Below are 25,524 nucleotides of genomic sequence, written 5' to 3' on the forward strand. Positions count from 1 at the left end.
GTGGGATGAAAAGACGATAATAATTAGCGAAGCCCAGGAATCGCTGTATCGCCTTCAAACCTTCAGGACGAGGCCATTTTAGAACGGAAGAGAGCTTCTCGGGATCCATTTGCAGACCTGTTTGGGAGATGACATAGCCCAAGAACGGAAGGGAGGTCTGATCGAAGAGGCACTTCTCGCATTTGGCGTAAAGGTGGTTCTGCCGAAGCCTAAGCAGGACCCGACGAACATCCCTCCGGTGTGTGGGGAGATCCGGAGAGAAGACCAAGATATCGTCCAGGTATACCACTACGCAGGAGTACAGGAGGTCACGGAAGATGTCGTTGACTAGTTCCTGAAAGACCGCGGAAGCATTACAGAGACCAAAGGGCATCACAAGGTACTCGTAGTGACCGTCCCGGGTATTGAATGCCGTCTTCCACTCGTCTCCTTGACGGATACGGACCAGATTATACGCTCCTCGTAGATCCAGCTTGGAGAAGATCCTGGCGCCCTTGAGACGGTCAAACAATTCGGAGATGAGTGGCAGGGGATATTTGTTTTTTACCGTGATGAGATTGAGTCCTCTGTAGTCAATACAGGGACGTAGCGAGCCGTCTTCCTTTTTGACAAAGAAGAATCCGGCTCCAGGCGGGGAGGTAGATTTTCGGATAAATCCCCTAGCCAGATTCTCTTCAATGTACTCAGACATGGCTCGGGTCTCGGCTGCAGACAACGGGTAGATACGCCCACGGGGAGGAGTGGTGCCAGGGACCAGGTCGATCGGGCAATCGTATGGCCTATGGGGTGGCAACGTCTCAGCTTCCTTCTTACCGAAGACGTCCGCATAGGGCCAGTAGGGAGCCGGGAGACCAGGTAAGTTAGCTGGAGTAGGCTGAGGGCGAAGTGGACGGACCGGGACCAGGCAGGTCCTATGGCAGTCAGGACCCCATCGGAGTACTTCACCGGACCGCCAGTTCAATACGGGTTCATGTGTCTGGAGCCAAGGTAGACCTAGCAACAGGGAGTGAGAAAGTCCGGACAGCACATGGAATGAGATCACCTCAGAGTGCAGCATTCCCACCTGCAGAGTTATGGGTTCGGTGACGAGCAGGATGGTCTCCGAGAGAAGTCTTCCATCCACGGAGGCGACTGACAATGGTTCAGCCAGGGACTTGGTGGGAATATGGTATCTCTCTACCAGAGACTGGGAGATGAGGTTTCCAGCAGCTCCAGAATCCAGATGGGCGAGTTCAAAGAGACGGTTTTCTCCCCAAGCAATAGAGACCGGTAAGGTCAGAGACGGAGAGGGCTTACTTTTGTCTAGGATGACCTCTCCGAGTGGTCCTAGACACTGGCGTTTCCCGGCTTTTCCGGGCAGGAACGGATGAAGTGCTTCATACTGCCACAATAGAAACAGCTTCCCTCGGCTCGGCGAGATTCTTGGCGAGAACCGACCATCTTGGTCTGGTCGACCTGCATAGGCTCAGGAGAGACGGAGGGAGTGACGGGTTTCTGAAAAGTAGGAGCTAGACGTGGAAACCTCCTCTCACGGGTGACCTCTTTGGCACGCTCCTGGAACCGCAGGTCAATCCGGGTGGCAAGAGTTATTAGGTCATCGAGAGTGGTAGGAATGTCCCGACCGGTAAGTTCATCTTTAATACGGCCGGACAGACCCTCCCAGAAGACGGAAACCAGAGCGTCATTATCCCAGGCCAGCTCCGAGGCAAGGGTACGGAACCGTATGGCATATTGGCCCACGGTGAGACTTCCCTGACGGAGGCGTAGCAGAGATGATGCGGATGAGGTCTTCCGTCCGGGTTCGTCGAAGACTTTCCGGAAGGCCGTGAGAAACGCAGGCAAGTCGGACACCAGGGGGTCTCCTCTCTCCCATAGAGGATTTAGCCAGGCCAGGGCCTCTCCGGTAAGATGGGACATGATGAAGGCAATTTTGGCCCGGTCGGAGTTAAACTGGTGAGACAGGAGTTCAAAGTGCATGGTGCACTGATTTATGAAGCCCCGAGCCTGGGCGGAGTCGCCTCCGAAACGAGGAGGTGCAGAAAGCCGGGGTCCGGGGTAGGATACTATGTTATTAGTGGGCAGTGGAGCTGCCGGATTGCGAGTCATGGCACTGGCGGTGGTTGCAGGCAGAGCAGTCAGAGTGTCCAGGCGAGAATTGACATTCCGCAGGTGACCCAGGATGGACTCCTGTTGGGACCTCTGACGGGACAGTTCATGACACAGGTCCGAGAGCGAGGGAGCTTGGGTGCCACCGGGTTCCATGGCCCGAGCAAACTGTAACGGGTCTGGGAGGCGGAACCTCTGAGCTACTATACAAGGGGGCGGTCCTTGTAAGGGAGCGGGTGGCGACCAGGGTAGACGGGCAGGCAGTCACAGCAGGTGACTGGGACAGTCTCTGAATGAACGGACAGGAGGTCACGGCAAGTGACCGGGGCAGTCTCTGGATGAACGGGCAGAAGGTCACGGCAAGTGACCGGGGCAGTCTCTGGATGAACGGGCAGGAGGTCACGGCAAGTGACTGGGGCAGTCTCTGGGTAAAGGATTGGCACGACGAGAGTCTCTGGATAATCGGGTGGTCACAGCACGTGACGGCAGAGCCTCCTGGTAGGCTAGCAGACAGGCAGCAGATGAGCGCTCCCAGGTGAGCGGGCAGGAGTCTCTGGACAGGCGGGTGGTCACAGCACGTGACGGCAGAGCCTCCTGGTAGGCTAGCAGACAGGCAGCAGATGAGCGCTCCCAGGTGAGCGGGCAAGCTGGTCCTTAGACAGACTGACAGGAGTAGGAAGGCAGACCGTCGGACCTCAGGCAAGCAGGCAGGTAGAAGATGTGCGCTCCCAGGTGAGCGGGCAGGCTGGTCCTTAGACAGACTGACAGAAGTTGGAAGGCAGACCGTCGGACCTCAGGCTAGCAGGCAGGTAGCAGGATATCAGGCAGGAATTGGACAGCAGACTGGCAGGAATCTGGCAGGTATCTGGCAGGTAACTGGCAACGGGACCTGAGGGCTGAAGCAGAGTAGTGAACAGTGCTACAACATTGCTCGGGCACCTCCATTTTGGAGGAGGTGCCTTTTATATGGGAGGTCCTCCGGCAATTGGCCGTGGACTCCTTAGGACGGCGCGCGCGGTCCCTTTAAGAGAGGGGGAGCGCGCGCGCCCTAAGCACACTACCGGGGAAGGAGCGCGTGCCGGAAGCAGCGGGGAGAGAAGCGCTGGAGGACGCCGCGCCAGGAGCGGGGAGGTGAGAGGGACGGCGTCTCTGCCTAGAACGGGGCAGAGACGCCGATGCTACAGATACTATCGTTATTACATCTTTAGGCACATCCAGTGTCTTTTTGTGACAAAAAAAACCTAAATAAAGTTCACCAAACACTCCACTTTACAGTTGTGTAGGCCACATTAGCTCATATTAAAGTCTAGTCCACACTTTATAAAATTAGTGTTTCTTATACCTGTTAGCAGCTGTTCAGGAATAAGCACACTAAGCCCTTAGTACTTTTCTGCCTATCTTTATCAGTCTACCAAGATGAAGAAGGCAGGGAGTAAGGCATGTGGTCGTGGGCGTGGGCGTGGAGTTTCTGCAGGGAGAGGACGTGAGGATTCTGTGCCTGCAGGGAGAGGACGTGGGGATTCTGTGCCTGCTGCGGGCACCAGTGACTCAGCATCCCCCAGTTTTACCAGGGAACAGTCCTTTATGCGCAGCTTTGTAGGAGCTAGCCGTACCCCACTGCTGCGGGAGGACCAAATTGAAGCCGTTGTCGGATGGATGGCAGCTAACGCATTGCCTTCAATTAGTTCCAGATCCTCTCAGGTCCTGAGCACTGAAGAGCACCCATCTGTCTCTTCACCACCTGCCAAATTGCCCAGGCAGTCAGAGAGCCCTGGACAGGAGCCATCTCTACTTCTGTTCTCTGAATCTCTTGGCTTGGAAAGAGGGGGCCAGCCAAGCAGAATTCGAGAATTTGAAGAAGAGGTAGTATGCAGTGATGCGCAACCGTTTTGTCTCTCTGAATCTGAAGAGGCTGGTGGGCCAGTGCCTATGGTCAGCAGCACACCTCAGTACGCATCTGATGATGAGACTCAGGTGCCACTTTCTGGTGCGTACTGTGCTGTCGAGACTACCCAGGAGAAGCAGTTGTTTGAAGAGGGTGGTGTAGATGATGAGGTCCTTGACCCCTCATGGCGTGAGGGACAGGAAGGTGGTGGGAGCAGCTCTGAGGAAGAGATTCCCCGAACAGCCCAAAAAGGAGGGAGAGGGAGGGGGCAGACTTGGTTGCCTGTAGCCTCCACTTCGGCACCCATTAGGAGCATGGCTCTTCCAAAATCCAAAGCGGGCGCTCCCAAGACTTGCAGTGCCTGGACCTTTTTTGACACAGTTGCAGATGACATTTTCTTTGTCAAATGCAAGCTGTGTAATCAGAAGGTGAAAAGAGGGAAAAGTGTCAGCAACCTCAATACCACAAATATGTGGAAACATGTGCGGACCAAGCACGTGGTGGAGTTACAAAAACACACTGAAGACCTAGGCCAACCTACAGCGCCACCTACCACCTCTTCAGCTCGTATTGTAGCCTCTTCCTCCAGCTCACACACAGCTGGTTCGGCTTCCTCACAGGATCGCCATGGAAGAATCTCTGGCACTGTTGTACAGAGACACAGTGTAATTCCACCCACAGCACCACTTTCCCAGTCATCCTCACACTCCCAGGCCAGTCTACAGCCATCGTTAGCACAGGCATGGGAGAAAAGGCGCCCATACTCGGCAAACCACCCCCGAGCACAGGCTCTGAATGCTGGCATTGCTAAACTACTGGCCCTTGAAATGCTATCATTCAGGCTGGTGGAGACTGACACATTCCGTAACTTTATGGCATTGGCAGTCCCACAATACAACGTGCCCAGCCGATTTTATTTCAGCAGGCAAGGCATCCCTGCCCTGCAACATCATGTGGAGGGAAAAATTAAACATGCGCTACAAAACGCCGTCAGTAGCAAGGTCCACCTGACCACCGATGCGTGGACCAGTAAGCATGGACAGGGACGATACCTTTCCCTTACTGCCCATTGGGTAAATGTTGTGGAGCCGGGTACAGATCTTGAGAGTGGCGCTGTACGTGTTCTGCCAACTCCAAGGATTGCAGGAATCCAGTCTGTACACATTGACTCCTCCTCATACAACAGTTCCTCAGAATCAGCGCTGCAGGAGCCGTCACGGTCTACCTCCACATCGACCCGTGAACGGTTACCTGTTATGGTGACCAATATGAGCACAGCCGTGGCCAAACGTCAACAGGCCGTATTAAAATTAATTTCTTTGGGGAATCGAAGCCACACAGCGCAGGAGCTCTGGAATGCCATCAAGCAGCAGAGCGACGTGTGGTTTGTGCCAGCGAATCTCCAGCCAGGCATGGTAATGTGTGACAATGGCCGAAATCTGGTGGCAGCTCTGGGCCTAGGCAACCTCACTCACATCCCATGTCTGGCACATGTGCTCAACTTGGTCGTGCAGAGTTTTTTGAGGGATTATCCGGATCTTGATGCACTGCTTCACAAGGTCCGCATAGAGTGCGCTCACTTGCGGCGTTCCAGCAATGCAAGATCACGCATTGCAGCTCTGCAGCGCCGATTACGTCTTCCGGAACATCGCATCATATGTGACCTACCCACCAGGTGGAATTCAACGTTACATATGTTGGAGAGGTTGTGTGAGCAGCAGGCAGCAGTAATGGAGTACCAGCTGCAGCAGGCGCAAACAAGTCGCAGTGCGCGCCGTTCACACTTCACCACCACTGAGTGGGCCTCTATGAAGGACATTTGCCACGTTTTGCATGCCTTCGATTATTCCACGCGGATGGCGAGTGCAGATGATGCACTAGTCAGCATGACTATCCCCCTTATCTGCCTGCTTGAAAAAACACTGCAAGCACTAAGGGACGAGGTTTTGGAAGAGGTGGAGGATGAGGAGTCACAAATGCCATCTGCTTCTCTACAGTCTGAGCAACATGGTTCCTCACAAAGGCCTAGGCAGGGGACACTTTGTGAGGAGGATGAGGAGGAGTCAATGGATGAGGAAGACATCTGTCCAGAGGAGGGAGGTACACAATGCTCTAGTAGTCAGTATCTAGAGCGAGGGTGGGGTGATGCAGAGCAGGCAGAGATCACGCCTCAAGCAGGGGACAGCGTTTCTTGGCCAGTTGGCAGTCTGCAGCACATGGTTGATTTCATGCTGCAGTGCCTGAGAAACGACCGCCGCATCGCCCACATTCTCAACTCGGCTGATTATTGGGTGTCCACCCTCCTAGATCCTCGCTACCGGGACAACTTACAAAGCCTCATAACACCGTTGAATCGGGAGCGTAAAATGCGGGAGTACCAAGACGCACTGGTGCATTCCATCATGTTCTCCATTCCAACCGAGAGCAGTGCTGCTAGTGCTTTACAAAGCAGCTCAGTGCGTCGAGGCAGTGGAGGAAGCTCTGCACAAAGAGGGAGCAGAAGCAGCGCCTCAGCACAAGGCAAGACCAGTATGGCCGAAATGTGGCAAAGTTTTGTGTCCCCGCCGCCACAAATGTCTACACCATCACAGACGGCTCCAGTCAGCAGGAGGCAACGTTTGCGTCAGATGGTGACAGACTACATGTCTTGCCCTCTTAGTGTACTCCCAGACGGCTCTTCTCCCTTCAAGTTTTGGGTCTGTAAGCTAGATACATGGCCAGAGCTAAGTCAGTATGCATTGGAGGTGCTAGCTTGCCCTGCTGCTAGAGTATTATCGGAACGCGTCTTTAGTAGTGTTGAGCCACCCCCGTAGTGTTCGAGTTCGGTTCGGTTCGTCGAACACCCGTGTGTTCGCCGAACTGTTCGTCGAACTGTTCGCCGAACACCTTCGAACACCGTTAAAACCAATGGCAGGCAAACAAAAACACATAGAAACACATAGAAAACACCTTCAAAGGTGTCCAAAAGCTGACAAACTGCTCAGAAGACATAACTAACACATGGAAAAGTGACAAGTACATATAGTCATGCGAAAATAAAAGAGGTGGAGGAGTAAAAGGAGGGGGAGACACAGATATAGGCATGTCATGCCCTTCTAAAATCCAAAAAGTGAGAAGTCCGCTCCTGCCCGTGCCACCTCCGTGTCGCCGGGTTTGTGCCAGAGCCGCGGTGAACCCTGACGGCCAGCCCCCCTCTCCCAATACTGGTGCCTGTCCGCTGGTGGGTCGAGCGAGCCCCCCTGTGGTGGAGGCAGCTCTAAGCTTTTTAATTTAAATTGTCTCTCTAATTTGAATGAATACACTTTAAATCTATTTACAAGGATCTATTGGAGGGCAAGTCTCATGCCAGCAGCCGCGGTAATTCCAGCTCCAGTAGCGTCCACTAAAGCTGCTGCAGTTAAAAAGCTTTTATAAGGATCGAGCTCGGCTGTCCACCGCAAGGCATCCTACTGCCAGTCCCAGCCCTTATGCCTTGGGGTGCCTCCTGATGCTCTTCACTAAGTATCCCATGGTCCCGAAGCATTTCCTTTGAAAAAATTAAGTGTCTAAACTACAGGTGGTGTAGCTTGCTTAACAGCCGGAATAATCCGCTGACTAGCAGACACTGCTACTAGGCACAAAGTATTTCCTGGGCTAGATGCAGTTAAAAATTTGTAATTAGATACTCTCGTTGGATGCTGAGAAAGCATTCCATAGAGTCTCCTGGCACGCCATATATGATTCTCTTAAAAAGCTTGGGGTAGGGGTCTAGGGGACCCTTTTATAGCCAAAATCACGGCCCTGTATCACAATACGTCACCTAGGCTGAAGATAAATGGAACTGTAGCACCCTGAGGGCTCGGTTGCTACAGACATATTGCACCTCACCCAGAGGTGTGATATCTCACTCTCAGGTAAGGATGGAGTGTGGATCAGGACCCGACACCTGCATGCATTACACCACATTGCCGTGGGGCAGGGCGACCAATATGCCCCTGAGATGGGCACGACAGTCCCTGTCCCTGGCTGGAGTGGGGGGAGGGAACACTGAGGAAGGGGAACCCTGTAGTGCAGGAGCAGGGAGGAAGCAGTTCCTGGGTGCATTGAGAAGGGAGTATAAAAGGTGGGCACCATCTTAGTTCAGTGCAGAGAAGTCTGAGCAGAAGTGGCAGGGAGCAGGGGCTCTGCATGAGTTCTGCTCCGGAGGCGGGCCTAGTAACAGAGGCCCAGGCCTGGAAGAGGGAGAAGGAAGGAAGAGGAGCGGAGAAGGCTCCAGGAACGAGGAATGAAGGGATCCCAGGGGTGCGGACGGGCGAGTCGCCACCGCACGCCCGAATCCACCTGCGTGGAGGGGTCAGGCCAAAGGGGGAGACCGGTCCCCGAACTAGTGGAGGCAGGAAACGACCCTCAGCTAGAAACCGGAGGCTGTGACATTTTATGTGGCGCAGCCCCTCGCTACACCCGCTAGGAAGGCACCACATAGGGTCAGGGAAACTGGCGCCAAGTTTACCAAGAGGAGGCCCGAGGCAGCCGGACAGAAGTGTTGGTAAGAAAGGCCAGACAAAGGACACACAAAGGGGGTCCTGTGAAGTGCTCCAAAGTTATCTGGGAGTTGTCTGAGCCCCTCACCTGGTGAGCACAGTATGACGTGGGCAGCCGTTACCTGCAGACGTGGTCTGGATAATAAGAACTGTGAGTAAAGGCCCTGAACTGCATCACTGACTCCGTGTCGTTACTGCTGCTGCCCTGCACCATCACCCCCATCCTCCGCATACACTGCCCTGAGGCTATACTCCTCCCGTGGGGAGTTATGCTACGCTCTGCTGCACCCACAACACCAGCCTCAGCAGTCTGCCCTGTAGCGGCGGTTCACTCTGACCGCAATCCACGGGTGGCGTAGTCGGACATTTAAACATCAAAACCACATAAATAGTTCCGCCACTGGTTTGACCGCCCTGAGCCACGGAACCGGGTCGCCGCCACGAAGACTACAACCACCAGCATCCACCAAAAAGGGTCCGGCTCCGGGTGTCCCAAGGCCCAGGGGGTGCGTCAGAACATTTTCATCACCTTTCACAATCACCAATGGGACAAGGCAGTGATGTCCTCTGTCCCCTCTCTTATACATCCTAGTGACGGAGCACCTGCTCTCATCAATTCGCCATAACCCCAATATTAGGTGGATTGAGGTGGGAGGCACCGAGTACAAGTGCTCTCTATTTGCTGATGATGTCCTAGTATATATCACTCAATCACATATATCCATCCATGCTGTTATGGCTGAAATAGATCACTTTGTTACATGGTAAAATTTTAAAATCAATGCAGCGAAGTCTGAGGCCCTCAATGTCTCCCTCCCCAAATCCATATAGGATTCCATCCAGTCCAACTTTCCCTTTGCCTGGCCCTCACAGGGTATCAAATACTTAGGAATTCCTATTCATAGAGACCTCTCCCATCTATGTTATCTTAATTTTGGGCCCTTTATTGAACAACTCCATACAGACCACGGTTGGCAAGTTAGAACTGTAAGATTCACTACGTGAACCACTGGTGTTTTGTGGAAAAGCACATGTACACTGCGTTCCAAATTATTATGCAAAAAGTGTTTAGGAGTGATAAGGGAAGAATTTGTTTGTTTGTCAGTTAAACTCATTGATGGTGATGTGTGTCAGGGCTCTTTATATCACTGTAAGCAATTGCAGACACCTGTGCTAATTAGTTTGGCAGGTGTGTCCAATGAAAGGCAAGACTACTTAAGAAGGCTCTCTCACATTATTAAGCAGCCTACATTTTCTGCCAAAATGGGAAAGAAAAAGGATGTGTCGGCTGCTGAGAAGCAACAAATTGTGGAGTGTTTAGGTCAAGGCATGACTACAATCAACATTGTGCGATGATCAGGATGAAGTGTCTTGGCAATCAAGAAGTATGTAGCTGATTCACAGTACACACGTGTGTGTGCTGATAAGGGCAAATTGAGGACTCTTTCCTACAGGCAATTACGTCAGGTTGAAAGAGCAGCGGCAAAAAAGCCTTGTCATAGCAGCAGACAAGTTTTTGAAGCTGCTTGTGCCTCCAACGTCCCCCGAACAACAAGATGCAGGGTCCTTCAGAGGTTTGCAGCTGTGCATGTGCCATCCTGTCGACCTCCTCTATCCACTTCACACAAGCAGAAACGGCTCCAGTGGGCCAAACATTACATGAAGACTGATTTCAAAACTGTTTTGTTCACGGATGAGTGCCGTGCAGCGCTCGATGGTCCAGATGGATGGAGTGGAGGATGGCTGGTTGATGGACACCCCACGCAAACACGGCTACAGCGCCAACAAGGAGGAGGTGGAGTAATGTTTTGGGCTGGAATCATGGGGAGAGAGATTGTCGGCCCCTTTAGGATCCCTGAAGGCGCTAAAGATGAACTCCATAATGTATGTGGATTTTCTCAAACAGCACTTCCTGCCATGGTTCAAGAAGAAGAACCGTGTATTTCACAGCAAGATCATTTTTCTGCATGATAATGCACCATCTCATGCTGCACATAAAACATCTGCATCTCTGGCTGATATGGGCATAAAAGGGTACAAACTTATGGTGTGACCCCCATGCTCCCCTGACCTCAACCCCATTCAGAACCTTTGGAGCATCATTAAAAGGAGTGTCTATGATGGCGGGAGGCAGTTCACATCTAAGCAACAGCTCTGGGAGGGTATTCTGTCCTCATGCAAAACAATTGAAGCAGAAACCATCCAAAACCTGACAAATTCAATGGACAAGAGAGTTCAGAAGCTCCTTTCGAACAAGGGGTCCTATGTGAAAATGTAACATCACCTAGAATAAAGTTTTGAGTTGAAAACTGTTTGATTTCAGTTTCTAACAACCTGCTAATGCTTATAATTTCAAAAATGACCATTTTTTTGGTCTTTATTAAAATGAAAAGGTTGATCGAAAAGTTTGGGGGATCTAAGAGTGTGGCAACCCAGTAGTCATGATTACTTCGAACTCTGACAATATGAGGGTCATGCTGCAGGTAGTGCAGCAAGAAGGCACTTATGTGCCTTGCGCATCTCGGAGCCCCAAAATTATTTTCCGGGCTAGATGCAGCTAAAAATTATTTTTAATTTTAAATCTGGTGAAGCTTTAGTATAGATGGCCTAATAAGATCAGTGCTGCACACTGCTACAAAGCCCAAATTATTTTCCAGTCAAGATACAGATAAACATGATTAGTAATTTGAAAGCTTAAAACGGTTGGTAGGGTGATTTTAACCAATCATCAAGCTTTTACTCTCCCCAGGATGACACAGGGGTAGAAAAGTCGTTTCGGATCCATGATTTGTTCATCTTTATGAACGTGAGTCTGTCTACATTATCAGTGGAGAGCCGCGTGCGCTTATCTGTCAGCACACCACCAGCAGCGCTGAACACACGTTCAGACAGAACGCTGGCTGCGGGGCATGACAAGATCTCCAAGGCGTAAGTGGCTAGCTCCGGCCATTTATCCAGATTGGAAGCCCAAAAAGAGCAAGGGTCCAGTGACACAGTCGTGGCTTCAATGTTTACTTGGAGATACTCCTGTACCATCGTCTCTAGGCGTTGACTATGTGTCAGACTTCTTGTCTCCTGTGGCCTTGCAAAGGATGGGCTAAAAAAGTGGTGAAATGATTCCGCAAAATTGATGTTACCAGCAGATACTGTGGTTCTGTTACGGTTTGAGTGCTGAACACTTGACGGTCCCACGGTTGGCAAGTTGGAACTGTGAGATTCACTACGTGCACCACTGGTATTTTGTGGAAAAGCACATGTAAGATTCTGCAACAGTCTCTGCTGATACTCCTGCATGCGTGCATCCCTTTCTATGGCAGGAATAATTTCTGCAAATCCAGTAGTCAGGATTATTTCTAATTCTCACAATTCGAGGGTCATGTTGCAGGTAGTGCAGCAAGAAGGCACTCATGTGTGTTGCGCATCCAGGAGCACCAAGTCCCTGTTGTGTTGGTGGCGAGGTAACAATCATGCTTCCTTCCTCTGTCCTCTCCCCCCAACCTCGCACAACAGAAATGTGATCAAGGTCTCCCTCATCTGATGAGTCTTCCATCAGTTCGTCCTCCACTTCTTCCTGGGCTCCTGCACCTTCCTCACTAGTTTGGCTGCTACCATGCGCCCTGGTAAAACCATCTCCCCCACCCTCACATGCCTGCCGCCTTGGTGCTGCCGACCGTCTGGACCTTGCAGATGTTAGCCCTTCCGCATACAACTCCTCCTCCTCTACTTCCTCCACCTCCTCTTGTGCCACCACCTGACTCCGAATTCTGTTTAACATGTGCTCCAGCATGTAAATCACCGGAATAGTCATGCTGATAATGGCATCGTCAGCACTAAACATCTTCGTCGCCATTTCAAAACTGTGCAGAAGGGTGCATAGGTCCCTGATCTGAGACCACTCCTCCAGTGTGATTTGCCCCACCTCTGAATCTCGTTGGCCTAGGCTATACGTCAGAACGTATTGCACCAGGGCTTGTCGGTGCTGCCACAGTCGCTGCAACATGTGCAGAGTTGAATTCCACCAGGTAGGCACATCGCATTTTAGCCGGTGAAGTGGCAGGCCCAACGACTTCTGTAGAGATGTAAGTCGCTGAGCTGCGGGATGCGAACGGCGGAAGTGAGCACACAGCGACCGTGCCCTCTGCAGAAGGCCATCTAGTCTGGGATAGTGGGCTAAAAATTGCTGGACAACCAGGTTCAACACGTGAGCCATACAAGGCACGTGTGTGACATTGCCCCGGCGAAGGGCCGCACCCAGGTTTGCAGCATTGTCGCACACGGCCTTCCCTGGTTTCAGGTCCAGTGGAGACAACCATTCATGAAATTGGTTCTCCAGAGCTGACCACAACTCCTCAGCTGTGTGACTCACATTTCCCAGACATTTCAATGTAAAAACCGCCTGATGACGTTGAGCCCTACTGCCAGCATAGTAAGGAGGTGTGCAGGATCCCTTCTGCGCAGTTAGAAAGCTTGTGGCATGACCAGACAGGCTTTGGGTGCAGGTGGAAGACCGAGAGGAGGTTGAGGAGGCAGAAGCAGTGGAGGAACTTTGACATAAAGAGGATTGACGCACAACTCGTGGGGACGGCAAGACTTTGACAGCAGCCCCTTGTCCTGCTGTCACCATAGTTACCCAGTGCCCAGTCAGCGACATGTAACGCCCCTGTCCATGCCTACTCGTCCAAGTGTCTGTGGTTAAATGCACCCTGTCACACACAGAGTTTCTCAAAGAAGCGGTGATGTTATGTGCGACATGCTGGTGGAGCGCAGGCACACCTTTCTTTGAGAAGTAGTGCCGACTGGGCATCTGGTACTGGGGCACTGCGACGGACATAAGGTCTCGAAAATCCTCTGTGTCCACCAGGCGGAAAGGCAGCATTTCTGTAGCCAAGAGCTTGCAGATGGTGAAATTCAACCTCTTAGCTTTCTCATGGCTAGGAGGAAATGGTCTTTTACTTGTCCACATCTGAGGGACCGAGGGCTGGCTATTGTGCTTAGACGGGGTTGATAAGGGTGTCCCCGGCAAACTGCCGGTCTGTGAGGAAGATGCAGGCGGACATGTTAGGTTGCCTTGATCCAAAGGTGGTGCTATCGATGTCGGACAGCGCTCAACACCAGCTGGTGTTACCACCTCCAAAGAAAATGATGACCTGCCAATCACGCTGGCTGTTGCGGGTAAAGAGGTGGCAGGTCTGCGCCCCAAAACAGGTGTGACTGCTGTCCCCCCAGTCACAGAGGATGAAGAGGCCGCGGATGCACAAGATATGGCAGACGGTGGTTGGCCCGGCCGGCTAGGCCGCATTGTAGCACAGTGAGCTTCCCACTGCAACTTATGCTTCATGTCCATGTGCCGGTTCATGCATGAAGTACTCAAACTATGTATTTTTTGGCCTCTACTTAGCTTTTGCTGACAAATGTTACAGATAACACGAGTTGGGTCATCTTTATCGATCTGAAAAAATGCCCAGGCTATGCAAGGCTTAGCACACATGCGACCTGAAGAGCCACCACGACTTGTGGTGAGAGGCAGAGTTGTGTTTGAGGATGCAGTTGTTGACGTGCTTCCAGTACTACGTCTCTGTCCAGGAAGGCGCAACCTGACCTCGTCGTCACTAGCATCTTCCTCCACCTCCTCTGCTGACCTCATCTCTTGGCTGACTGTGGGTTGACAGTAAGTGGGATCTTCGACCTCATCATCATCACCCTGTGTGTTATCACACCCGTCGTCCTCAGAGCCAACCTGTTCCTGCTCTGACAAAAAACTAAAGTTGTCGCTCCAATCAGGTATTTGAGTCTTATCATCGTCTTCCTCATTGTCTCCACCAACAGGAGTTACAGTTTGGGAATGAGGGTCTACATTATGGTCAGAACCTTCTGCGTCTGGTCCTGGATCCGACTCATAAAGATTCTGGGCATCAGTGCAGATCATTTCCTCGTCTGGATTCACAGAAGCGCTGGAGTCGACCTCTGATTCCCAGGCTATAGTATGAGTAAACAGCTCTGCAGACTCAACCATCTGTTCTACCTCATACTCAGACGGGCAGCTGGAGATTTGGGAGCTGTGAGGAAGCAAGTGCGATTTGGGTGACACCTTTGAGGACTGGAGTATTTGTGATGTTGAAGTTGATGTGGAGGAGAGCCCACTTAAAGGAGCACTTGATATCCGTTGAAGCACCTGCTGTTTTTGTGCCTCATCTGGAATTTGTAGCGATTGGCGTGGCCGTAAGAAAGGGATCTTATCACATTGTCCGCTAAAAGAAGTAGACATTTTAGTTTGGCTGGAAGATGGTCTTTCTTCTGCAGATGTTACTGTTGCTTTAACACCTACCCCACGGACACAACCTTTTTTCCCCTTCCCAACACGCCTATTCCCCTTTCCACCAGCAGCAGGCCTTTTTCCACTCATTTTGGTGGTTAACTAATTCACAACTCTGGAGTTGTTTGCACAAAAAAACAATGGATGGTAACCGAGCAGAGCTGAGTGGCCAAACTGTGGTATTAGGCCAAAACTATTGGCTGGGTTAGATGCAGAAAAAAATTATTGTGAATTTGCAACCTGATGGAGGTCAGTATAGATGGATTAATAGAACAAGACCCACACACAGCTAGAAGCCCAATATTTTTTCAGAGGTAGATGCAGGAAAAAAATATATTCAGTTTGCAACCTGATGGAGGTCAGTATAGATGGACTAATACAACAAGTCCCACACACAGCTAGAAGCCCAAATATTTTTTCAGAGGTACTGTAGATGCAGATAAAAATTAGTTTTAATTTGCAACCTGATGGAGGTCAGTATAGATGGACTAATAGAGAAAGTCCGACACACTACTAGAAGGCCAAATATTTTTTCAGAGGTAGATGCAGAAAAAAATATATTCAGTTTGCAACCTGATGGAGGTCAGTATAGATGGACTAATAGAGAAAGTCCGACACACTACTAGAAGGCCAAATATTTTTTCAGAGCTAGATGCAGAAAAAAATTATATTCAGTTTGCAACCTGATGGAGGTCAGTATAGATGGATTAATAGAACAAGACCCACACACAGCTAGAAGCCCAATATTTTTTCAGAGGTAGATGCAGAAAAAAATATATTCAGTTTGCAACCTGATGGAGGTCAGTATAGATGGACTAATACAACAAGTCCCACACAGAGCTAGAAGCCCAATATTTTTTCAGAGGTAGATGCAGAAAAAAATATATTCAGTTTGCAACCTGATGGAGGTCAGTATAGATGGACTAATACAACAAGTCCCACACACAGCTAGAAGCCCAAATATTTTTTCAGAGGTACTGTAGATGCAGATAAAAATTAGTTTTAATTTGCAACCTGATGGAGGTCAGTATAGATGGACTAATAGAGAAAGTCCGACACACTACTAGAAGGCCAAATATTTTTTCAGAGCTAGATGCAGAAAAAAATTATATTCAGTTTGCAACCTGATGGAGGTCAGTATAGATGGATTAATAGAACAAGACCCACACACAGCTAGAAGCCCAATATTTTTTCAGAGGTAGATGCAGAAAAAAATATATTCAGTTTGCAACCTGATGGAGGTCAGTATAGATGGACTAATACAACAAGTCCCACACACAGCTAGAAGCCCAATATTTTTTCAGAGGTAGATGCAGAAAAAAATATATTCAGTTTGCAACCTGATGGAGGTCAGTATAGATGGACTAATACAACAAGTCCCACACACAGCTAGAAGCCCAAATATTTTTTCAGAGGTACTGTAGATGCAGATAAAAATTAGTTTTAATTTGCAACCTGATGGAGGTCAGTATAGATGGACTAATAGAGAAAGTCCGACACACTACTAGAAGGCCAAATATTTTTTCAGAGCTAGATGCAGAAAAAAATTATATTCAGTTTGCAACCTGATGGAGGTCAGTATAGATGGATTAATAGAACAAGACCCACACACAGCTAGAAGCCCAATATTTTTTCAGAGGTAGATGCAGAAAAAAATTTATTCAGTTTGCAACCTGATGGAGGTCAGTATAGATGGACTAACACAACAAGTCCCACACACAGCTAGAAGCCCAATATTTTTTCAGAGGTAGATGCAGAAAAAAATATATTCAGTTTGCAACCTGATGGAGGTCAGTATAGATGGACTAATACAACAAGTCCCACACACAGCTAGAAGCCCAAATATTTTTTCAGAGGTACTGTAGATGCAGATAAAAATTAGTTTTAATTTGCAACCTGATGGAGGTCAGTATAGATGGACTAATAGAGAAAGTCCGACACACTACTAGAAGGCCAAATATTTTTTCAGAGCTAGATGCAGAAAAAAATTATATTCAGTTTGCAACCTGATGGAGGTCAGTATAGATGGATTAATAGAACAAGACCCACACACAGCTAGAAGCCCAATATTTTTTCAGAGGTAGATGCAGAAAAAAATATATTCAGTTTGCAACCTGATGGAGGTCAGTATAGATGGACTAATACAACAAGTCCCACACACAGCTAGAAGCCCAATATTTTTTCAGAGGTAGATGCAGAAAAAAATATATTCAGTTTGCAACCTGATGGAGGTCAGTATAGATGGACTAATACAACAAGTCCCACACACAGCTAGAAGCCCAAATATTTTTTCAGAGGTACTGTAGATGCAGATAAAAATTAGTTTTAATTTGCAACCTGATGGAGGTCAGTATAGATGGACTAATAGAGGAAGTCCGACACACTACTAGAAGGCCAAATATTTTTTCAGAGCTAGATGCAGAAAAAAATTATATTCAGTTTGCAACCTGATGGAGGTCAGTATAGATGGACTAATAGAGAAAGTCCGACACACTACTAGAAGGCCAAATATTTTTTCAGAGCTAGATGCAGAAAAAAATTATATTCAGTTTGCAACCTGATGGAGGTCAGTATAGATGGATTAATAGAACAAGACCCACACACAGCTAGAAGCCCAATATTTTTTCAGAGGTAGATGCAGGAAAAAAATATATTCAGTTTGCAACCTGATGGAGGTCAGTATAGATGGACTAATACAACAAGTCCCACACACAGGTAGAAGCCCAAATATTTTTTTCAGAGGTACTGTAGATGCAGATAAAAATTAGTTTTAATTTACAACCTCATGGAGGTCAGTATAGATGGACTAATAGAATGATGCTATGCCCAAAAGATTTTACTTCACTAGGTGCAGTAAAAAAATTGGTATTCTATACACAGGTGGTATATCTTGCAACACAGATAGGCTACTCCACTGACTAACACACTCTGCAATAGGCCAAAAAGGATTAGCTTTGCTAGATTCAGCCAAATGCTGTGAAAAAAACTTGCACAGCACTGGCACAGACCTGCCTGGCAAAAACTGATAGGAACTGATGTAACCTAGTCCTGAAAAGGACTCCAATTACAATTAGTCTTTACTCCCACAACCTATCTATTTAAGAGCACAGACCTCCCTGATAAAAGTCGTAGGAAATGCTGTAACCTAGTCCTTAAAAGGACTGCAATCACAACTATTCCCTACTCCCAAGCTATCTGTATATTTGTGCGAAAATTGGCTTGAAATTAACAAGGTATAGCGCACACAGCAACAGCGGTGCCATCTAACACACAGCTGCAGCAGTGAGAAAATGGTGGCGACGGGGAAAATGGCTTGGTCTTATAGGGCAAGGACATGTGACATACACTGCCAATGACACATGCCCTTGCTTGTGTGAAAAAAAGCACTTCGCTCCGTGTGTGCGCTGCTGATAGGCTGACAGATTGCACCTCCCCACTGCAAATGCGGGAAAGAGAAAAAAAAATGGAGATCTTCATTGTTCCTGCAGAGATCCATCCCCTGCCCCTCTCTCCACCCCGCTGTACACTCAAACTGCGTATTAACATTAATTTTCATCATTACTGAGAAAAAATCCAGTTATGATTTTGGTGCACGAACAGTTATCGAACATAACCTCGAACAGCCGAATTTTTCTCAAATTGTTCGTGTACGCCGAACGGCTCGAACACCGCCCAAAACAGCTCGAATTTGAGATTGGCGAACAGTTCGAGTAGAACAACGCTCATCTCTAGTCTTTAGTGCCGCAGGTGGTGTACTAACAGACCGTCGCATGCGACTATCCTCCGATAACGTTGACCGGCTTACTTTTCTCAAAATGAACAAGGCCTGGATCTCTCATGAATTTGCCAGTCCTCTTCCAGAATAAATAATTGTTGGCAAAAGTATGCAGGTCTCCTGTTGTGTTCATGTTTCTACCACCTGAACTGTAATCCCTGAGCTCCAACACCGCCAGTTGGCGCTCGGAAGTGCCGTCTGCACAGTCAACACTTGCTGCCGTGTCATTGGGGTTCAGTAACGTCAGCTGTTCCCCTGCTGTGCGGACGGCAATTTCTCCTGCTCTGTCCACATTCTCACTACTACAGATTTTAAAGTTGCTCCAATTACACCTCTCGCTCCTCTGTTTTCAGTATTATCCCTGAGCTCCAACACCGCCAGTTGGCACTCGGAAGTGCCGTCTGCACAGTCAATACTCGCTGCCATGTCATTGGGGTTCAGTAACGTCAGCTGTTCCCTTGCTGTGCGGATGGCAATTTCTCCTGCTCTGTCCACATTCTCACTACTACAGATTTTAAAGTTGCTCCAATTACACCTCTGGCTCCTCTGTTTTCAGTATTATCCCTGAGCTCCAACACCGCCAGTTGGTGCTCGGAAGTGCCGTCTGCACAGTCAACACTTGCTGCCGTGTCATTGGGGTTCAGTAACGTCAGCTATTCCCCTGCTGTGCGGACGGCAATTTCTCCTGCTCTGTCCACATCCACTGTACTACTGATTTAAAACCTCCTCCAAATACACCTCTGGCTCCTCTGTTTTCAGTATTATCCCTGAGCTCCAACACCGCCAGTTGGCGCTCGGAAGTGCCGTCTGCACAGTCAGCACTTGCTGCCTTGTTATTGGGGTTCGGTAACGTCAGCTGTTCCCCTGCTGTGCGGACGGCAATTTCTCCTGCTCTGTCCACATTCTCACTACTACAGATTTTAAAGTTGCTCCAATTACACCTCTGGCTCCTCTGTTTTCAGTATTATCCCTGAGCTCCAACACCGCCAGTTGGCGCTCGGAAATGCCGTCTGCACAGTCAACACTTGCTGCCATGTCATTGGGGTTCAGTAACGTCAGCTGTTCCCCTGCTGTGCGGACGGCAATTTCTCCTGCTCTGTCCACATTCTCACTACTACAGATTTTAAAGTTGCTCCAATTACACCTCTGGCTCCTCTGTTTTCAGTATTATCCCTGAGCTCCAACACCGCCAGTTGGCGCTCGGAAGTGCCGTCTGCACAGTCAACACTTGCTGCCGTGTTATTGGGGTTCAGTAACGTCAGCTGTTCCCCTGCTGTGCGGACGGCAATTTCTCCTGCTCTGTCCACATTCTCACTACTACTGATTTTAAAGTTGCTCCAATTACACCTCTGGCTCCTCTGTTTTCAGTATTATCCCTGAGCTCCAACACCGCCAGTTGGCGCTCGGAAGTGCCGTCTGCACAGTCAACACTTGCTGCCGTGTCATTGGGGTTCAGTAACGTCAGCTGTTCCCCTGCTGTGCGGACGGCAATTTCTCCTGCTCTGTCCACATCCACTGTACTACTGATTTAAAACCTCCTCCAAATACACCTCTGGCTCCTCTGTTTTCAGTATTATCCCTGAGCTCCAACACCGCCAGTTGGCGCTCGGAAGTGCCGTCTGCACAGTCAACACTTGCTGCCATGTTATTGGGGTTCGGTAACGTCAGCTGTTCCCCTGCTGTGCGGACGGCAATTTCTCCTGCTCTGTCCACATTCTCGCTACTACAGATTTTAAATTTGCTCCAATTACACCTCTGGCTCCTCTGTTTTCAGTATTATCCCTGAGCTCCAACACCGCCAGTTGGCGCTCGGAAGTGCCGTCTGCACAGTCAACACTTGCTGCCGTGTTATTTGGGTTCAGTAACGTCAGCTGTTCCATTGCTGTGCGGATGGCAATTTCTCCTGCTCTGTCCACATTCTCACTACTACAGATTTTAAAGTTGCTCCAATTACACCTCTGGCTCCTCTGTTTTCAGTATTATCCCTGAGCTCCAACACCGCCAGTTGGCGCTCGGAAGTGCCGTCTGCACAGTCAACACTTGCTGCCATGTCATTGGGGTTCAGTAACGTCAGCTGTTCCCCTGCTGTGCGGACGGCAATTTCTCTTGCTCTGTCCACATTCTCACTACTACAGATTTTAAAGTTGCTCCAATTACACCTCTGGCTCCTCTGTTTTCAGTATTATCCCTGAGCTCCAACACCGCCAGTTGGTGCTCGGAAGTGCCGTCTGCACAGTCAACACTTGCTGCCGTGTCATTGGGGTTCAGTAACGTCAGCTATTCCCCTGCTGTGCGGACGGCAATTTCTCCTGCTCTGTCCACATCCACTGTACTACTGATTTAAAACCTCCTCCAAATACACCTCTGGCTCCTCTGTTTTCAGTATTATCCCTGAGCTCCAACACCGCCAGTTGGCGCTCGGAAGTGCCGTCTGCACAGTCAACACTTGCTGCCATGTTATTGGGGTTCGGTAACGTCAGCTGTTCCCCTGCTGTGCGGACGGCAATTTCTCCTGCTCTGTCCACATTCTCACTACTACAGATTTTAAAGTTGCTCCAATTACACCTCTGGCTCCTCTGTTTTCAATATTATCCCTGAGCTCCAACACCGCCAGTTAGCGCTCGGCAGTGCCGTCTGCACAGTCAACACTTGCTGCCATGTCATTGGGGTTCAGTAACGTCAGCTGTTCCCCTGCTGTGCGGACGGCAATTTCTCCTGCTCTGTCCACATTCTCACTACTACAGATTTTAAAGTTGCTCCAATTACACCTCTGGCTCCTCTGTTTTCAGTATTATCCCTGAGCTCCAACACCGCCAGTTGGCGCTCGGAAGTGCCGTCTGCACAGTCAACACTTGCTGCCGTGTTATTGGGGTTCAGTAACGTCAGCTGTTCCCCTGCTGTGCGGACGGCAATTTCTCTTGCTCTGTCCACATTCTCACTACTACAGATTTTAAAGTTGCTCCAATTACACCTCTGGCTCCTCTGTTTTCAGTATTATCCCTGAGCTCCAACACCGCCAGTTGGTGCTCGGAAGTGCCGTCTGCACAGTCAACACTTGCTGCCGTGTCATTGGGGTTCAGTAACGTCAGCTATTCCCCTGCTGTGCGGACGGCAATTTCTCCTGCTCTGTCCACATCCACTGTACTACTGATTTAAAACCTCCTCCAAATACACCTCTGGCTCCTCTGTTTTCAGTATTATCCCTGAGCTCCAACACCGCCAGTTGGCGCTCGGAAGTGCCGTCTGCACAGTCAACACTTGCTGCCATGTTATTGGGGTTCGGTAACGTCAGCTGTTCCCCTGCTGTGCGGACGGCAATTTCTCCTGCTCTGTCCACATTCTCACTACTACAGATTTTAAAGTTGCTCCAATTACACCTCTGGCTCCTCTGTTTTCAGTATTATCCCTGAGCTCCAACACCGCCAGTTAGCGCTCGGAAGTGCCGTCTGCACAGTCAACACTTGCTGCCATGTCATTGGGGTTCAGTAACGTCAGCTGTTCCCCTGCTGTGCGGATGGCAATTTCTCCTGCTCTGTCCACATTCTCACTACTACAGATTTTAAAGTTGCTCCAATTACACCTCTGGCTCCTCTGTTTTCAGTATTATCCCTGAGCTCCAACACCGCCAGTTGGCGCTCGGAAGTGCCGTCTGCACAGTCAACACTTGCTGCCGTGTTATTGGGGTTCAGTAACGTCAGCTGTTCCCCTGCTGTGCGGACGGCAATTTCTCCTGCTCTGTCCACATTCTCACTACTACTGATTTTAAAGTTGCTCCAATTACACCTCTGGCTCCTCTGTTTTCAGTATTATCCCTGAGCACCAACACCGCCAGTTGGCGCTCGGAAGTGCCGTCTGCACAGTCAACACTTGCTGCCGTGTCATTGGGGTTCAGTAACGTCAGCTGTTCCCCTGCTGTGCGGACGGCAATTTCTCCTGCTCTGTCCACATCCACTGTACTACTGATTTAAAACCTCCTCCAAATACACCTCTGGCTCCTCTGTTTTTAGTATTTACCCTGGGCTCCAATACCGCTAGTTGCTGCTCAGAAGTGCCGTCTGCACAGTCAACGCTTGCTCCAGTGTTATTGGGGTTCAGTAACGTCAGCTGTTCCCCTGCTGTGTGTCCGGCAAATTCTCCTGCTTTGTCCACATCCACTGTACTACTGATTTAAAACTTGCTCCAATTACACCTCTGGCTCCACTCTGTTTTTAGTATTCACCCTGGGTTCCAGCACCGCCAGCTGGTTCTCGGTAGTTCCATTTGCTCTTGTACCTTCTACTACCCATCCGGGTTCCAGTACCGTCAGCTGGTTCTCGGCAGTGCCTTTGGATTAGGTGCCTCCTTCTCGGTATCCAAGTTCCACCAACGTCTGCTGGTTCTTGGTAGTGCTTTCTGGCACAGGTACCTCCTGCTTAGTAACCGAGTTCCAGTACCGTCAGCTGGTCTTCGGCAGTTCCATTGGCTCTTGTACCTTCTGCTACCCATCCGGGTTCCAGTACCATCAGCTGGTCCTCGGTAGTTCAATTTGCTCTTGTACCTTCTACTACCAATCCGGGTTCCAGTACCGTCAGCTGGTTCTCGGCAGTGACTTTGGCACGAGTACTCCCTCCTGCCCAGCCTGGTTCCAGCACGCCAGCTGTTTCCGGGTAGTGTCAACGTCACTTTGCCTCCAATGCGTTGTCCTATCGTGTTGCGGTCGGGTTAGCCGACTCTATGGTGCCTGCAGTTTAGGTGACTCCTATGTGGGCTGCGGGATCAGGCAATGAAGGCTGGTTCCATAGTGCCAATAGGACAAGCACCCCCTGTAGGACTGTGGGTTTTGGTAACTGCGGCCGGCTCGCGGCCTTGAACTTTTTTTTACATGGGTACCTTCTGCTACCCATCCGGGTTCCAGTACCGTCAGCTGGTTCTCGGCAGTGCCTTTGGATTAGGTGCCTCCTTCTCGGTATCCAAGTTCCACCAACGTCTGCTGGTCCTTGGTAGTGCTTTCTGGCACAGGTACCTCCTGCTTAGTAACCGAGTTCCAGTACCGTCAGCTGGTCTTCGGCAGTTCCATTGGCTCTTGTACCTTCTACTACCCATCCGGGTTCGAGTACCGTCAGCTGGTTCTCGACAGTGTCTTTGGCACGGGTACTCCCTCCTGCCCAGCCTGGTTCCAGCACGCCAGCTGTTTCCGGGTAGTGTCAACGTCACTTTGCCTCCAATGCGTTGTCCTGTCGTGTTGCGGTCGGGTTAGCCGACTCTATGGTGCCTGCAGTTTAGGTGACTCCTATGTGGGCTGCTGGATCAGGCAATGAAGGCTGGTTCCATAGTGCCAATAGGACAAGCACCCCCTGTAGGACTGTGGGTTTTGGTAACTGCGGCCGGCTCGCGGCCTTGAACTTTCTTTTACATGGGTACCTTCTGCTACCCATCCGGGTTCCAGTACCGTCAGCTGGTTCTCGGCAGTGCCTTTGGATTAGGTGCCTCCATCTCGGTATCCAAGTTCCACCAACGTCTGCTGGTCCTTGGTAGTGCTTTCTGGCACAGGTACCTCCTGCTTAGTAACCGAGTTCCAGTACCGTCAGCTGGTCTTCGGCAGTTCCATTGGCTCTTGTACCTTCTGCTACCCATCCGGGTTCCAGTACCGTAAGCTGGTCCTCGGTAGTTCCATTTGCTCTTGTACCTTCTACTACCCATCCGGGTTCCAGTACCGTCAGCTGGTTCTCGGCAGTGACTTTGGCACGGGTACTCCCTCCTGCCCAGCCTGGTTCCAGCACGCCAGCTGTTTCCGGGTAGTGTCAACGTCACTTTGCCTCCAATGCGTTGTCCTGTCGTGTTGCGGTCGGGTTAGCCGACTCTATGGTGCCTGCAGTTTAGGTGACTCCTATGTGGGCTGCGGGATCAGGCAATGAAGGCTGGTTCCATAGTGCCAATAGGACAAGCACCCCCTGTAGGACTGTGGGTTTTGGTAACTGCGGCCGGCTCGCGGCCTTGAACTTTTTTTTACATGGGTACCTTCTGCTACCCATCCGGGTTCCAGTACCGTCAGCTGGTTCTCGGCAGTGCCTTTGGATTAGGTGCCTCCTTCTCGGTATCCAAGTTCCACCAACGTCTGCTGGTCCTTGGTAGTGCTTTCTGGCACAGGTACCTCCTGCTTAGTAACCGAGTTCCAGTACCGTCAGCTGGTCTTCGGCAGTTCCATTGGCTCTTGTACCTTCTGCTACCCATCCGGGTTCCAGTACCGTCAGCTGGTTCTCGGTAGTTCCTCAGCTTTCTTGTACCTTCTGCTACATTTCCAAGTTCAAGCTTTTTGAAATGGTTCTTGGTAATCACTCTGGATCTCCCTGACGAGGACCCTGAAGACGAGAACCCTGAAGACCAACCCTAAGAAGACGAGGACCCCGAAGACAACGACCCTGAAGACGAGGACCCTGAAGACCACCCTGAAGAAGACGAGGACCCTGAAGACCGCCCCAAAGAAGACGAGGACCCTGAAGACCACCCCGAAGAAGACGAGGACCCTGAAGACCACCCCGAAGAAGACGAGGACCCCGAAGACGAGGACCCAGAAGACCAACCCGAAGAAGACAAGGACCCCGAAGACGAGGACCCCCGAAGACGACGACCCTAAAGACCACCCCGAAGAAGACCAAGAAGATGACCCTGAAGAAGTTGACCAAGAGGACAAAGAAGAGAAGACAACCACCAAGATACAGAAGAACAAGAGACAGAAAACCAAGAAGCAGAAATACAAGAAGCTGCAGAACAAAAAGCGGAAGAACATTAAGCATAAGACTAAAAATCAGAGCAAAAGATAATATCTAAATTATAAGCAGAAGATGACTAAGCAGTGTATGGGGGTGAGTCCGTTCCTCCTTGTGGTGCCCCTGGAAAAGACCTGCTGCTGCCGGCCAAACTGAACGCGGACAAATCCTGTTGTAAA

The sequence above is a fragment of the Phyllobates terribilis genome, unplaced genomic scaffold (genome assembly GCF_046119375.1).
Source record: "Phyllobates terribilis strain yellow unplaced genomic scaffold, ASM4611937v1 Scaffold_5__5_contigs__length_657084704, whole genome shotgun sequence".
Lineage (NCBI taxonomy): Eukaryota > Metazoa > Chordata > Amphibia > Anura > Dendrobatidae > Phyllobates > Phyllobates terribilis.